This window comes from Arachis stenosperma, chromosome 9 (genome assembly GCF_014773155.1).
Source record: "Arachis stenosperma cultivar V10309 chromosome 9, arast.V10309.gnm1.PFL2, whole genome shotgun sequence".
Lineage (NCBI taxonomy): Eukaryota > Viridiplantae > Streptophyta > Magnoliopsida > Fabales > Fabaceae > Arachis > Arachis stenosperma.
This window is the reverse complement of record NC_080385.1, coordinates 50,832,782-50,835,529: the sequence shown is the minus strand read 5'-3', so window position 1 is coordinate 50,835,529 and position 2,748 is coordinate 50,832,782. Positions and strand designations below refer to the sequence as shown.

The 2,748-nt window shown below is 41.5% G+C and overlaps 1 non-coding gene across 1 annotated transcript; it reads right to left on the bottom strand.

The window, feature by feature from the left end:
* Positions 1-223: 223 nt before the first annotated feature.
* On the bottom strand, positions 224-331 carry LOC130953776 (small nucleolar RNA R71). Its single transcript, XR_009075936.1, has one exon. It is a non-coding gene; the product is annotated as a small nucleolar RNA R71 (small nucleolar RNA).
* Positions 332-2,748: the final 2,417 nt, after the last annotated feature.

Below are 2,748 nucleotides of genomic sequence, written 5' to 3'. Positions count from 1 at the left end.
ATTGGAAGATCCTTATCAGTTCTTGGCTGAATTTTTGCAAATCTATGACACTGTTAAAACGAATGGAGTTGATCCCGAGGTCTACAGACTTATGCTTTTCCCTTTTGCTGTAAGAGATAGAGCTAGTATATGGTTGAACTCACAACCTAGAGACAGCATGAACTCTTGGGAAAAGCTGGTCAATGCCTTCTTAGCTAAATTCTTTCCACCTCAAAAGATGAGTAAGCTTAGAGTGGAAGTTCAAACCTTCAAACAGAAGGAAGGTGAATCCCTCTATGAAGCTTGGGAAAGATACAAGCAATTGATCAGAAGGTGTCCTTTTGACATGCTTTCAGAATGGAGCATGATGAGCGGATAATTTGTACACTTTTTGGCATTGTTTTTAGTATGTTTTTGGTATGATCTAGTTAGTTTTTAGTATATTTTTATTAGTTTTTAGTTAAAATTCACTTTTCTAGACTTTACTATGAGTTTGTGTGTTTTTCTGTGATTTCAGGTATTTTCTGGCTGAAATTGAGGGACCTGAGCAAAAATCTGATTCAGAGACCAAAAAAAGGACTGCAGATGCTGTTGGATTCTGACCTCCCTGCACTCGAAGTGGATTTTCTGGAGCTACAGAAGCCCAATTGGCGCGCTCTCAACGGCGTTGGAAAGTAGACATCCTGGGCTTTCCAGCAATATATAATAGTCCATACTTTGCCCAAGATTTGATGGCCCAAACCGGCGCTCAAAGTCACCTACAGAAATTCCAGCGTTAAACGCCGGAACTGGCATAAAATTTGGAGTTAAACGCCCAAACTGGCATGAAAGCTGGCGTTTAACTCCAGAAAAAGTCTCTACATGAAATTCCTTCATTGCTCAGCCCAAGCACACACCAAGTGGGCCCGGAAGTGGATTTTTATGTCATTTACTCATTTCTGTACACCTGAGGCTACTAGTTTTCTATAAGTAGGACCTTGTACTATTGTATTTGACATCTTGGTAGCTATCTTTGAGTTTTATGCTATCTTAGATCATTGGGAGGCTGGCCATTCGGCCATGCCTAGACCTTATGCTTATGTATTTTCAACGGTGGAGTTTCTACACACCATAGATTAAGGTGTGGAGCTCTGCTGTATCTCGAGTATTAATGCAATTACTATTGTTCTTCTATTCAATTCCGCTTGTTCTTTGTCCAAGATATCACTTGTTCTTCAACATGATGAAGGTGATGATTGACGCCCATCACCATTCTCACTCATGAACAAAGTGACTGACAACCACTCTTGTTCTACAAGCATCTGAGGCTTAGTGAATATCTCTTGGATTCCTGATTGCACGATGCATGGTTGATCGCCTGACAACCGAGTGCTCGCCTGACAAACGAGCCAACCATTCCGTGAGATCAGAGTCTTCGTGGTATAGGCGAGAACTGATGGCAGCATTCAAGAGAATCCGGAAGGTCTAACCTTGTCTGTGGTATTCTGAGTAGGATTCAATGACTGAATGACTGTGACGTGCTTCAAACTCCTGAGGGCGGGGCGTTAGTGACAGACGCAAAAGAATCACTGGATTCTATTCTGGCCTGATTGAGAACCGACAGATGAATTCCGCTATGCTGTGACCAGAGCATATGCAATCGTTTTCAATGAGAAGATGGGAGGTAGCCATTGACAATGGTGAAACCCTACACAAGCTTGCCATGGAAAGGAGTAAGAAAGATTGGATGAAGGCAGTAGGAAAGCAGAGAGACAGAAGGGAAGGCATCTTCATGCGCTTATCTGAAGTTCCTACCAATGAATTACATAAGTATCACTATCTTTATCTTTCATGTTATTTTCGTTCATCATCATATACATTTGAGTTTGCCTGACTAAGATTTACAAGATGACCATAGCTTGCTTCAATGCTAACAATCTCCGTGGGATCGACCCTTACTCGCGTAAGGTTTATTACTTGGACGACCCAGTGCACTTGCTGGTTAGTTGTGCGAAGTTGTGTAATGCCATGGTATTGAGCTACCACGTTTTTGGAGCCATTACCGGGGATTATGAGAGTTGTGAAAAAGTATTGTTCACAATTTCGCGCACCAGAGCATGATAGGTATCTTCTATGATGGTCTGTCTGAGTTATCCAAGATGTCATTGGACCATTCTACAGGTGGATCTATTCATCTGAAGAAAACACCTGCAGAAGTCCAGGAACTCATTGAAATAGTTGCAAATAATCAGTTCATGTATACTTCTGAAATAAATTCTGTGAACAATGGGACAACTCAGAAGAAATGAGTTCTTGAGATTGATACTCTGAATGCCATATTGGCTCAGAAGACAATATTGACTCAGCAAGTCAATATGATTTCTCAGAATCTGACTGGATTGCAAGCTGCATCTGGCAGTGCTAAAGAAGCCTCCTCTGAAGGAGAAGCTTATGACCCTGAGAATCCTACAATGGAAGAGGTGAATTACATGGGAGAACCCTATGGAAACACCTACAATTCTTCATGGAGGAATCATCCTAATTTCTCATGGAAGGATCAACAAAAGCCTCAATAAGGCTTCAATAACAATAATGGTGGGAGAAACAAGTTTGGCAATAGCAAGCCTTTCCCATCATCTTCTCAGCAATAGATAGAGAATTCTGAGCAGAGCCTTTCTAGCTTAGCAAACATAGTCTCTGATCTATCTAAGACCACCCTCAATTTCATGACTGAGGCACAGTCCTCCATTAGAAATTTTGAAGCACAAGTGGGTCAGCTGAGTAAAAGAG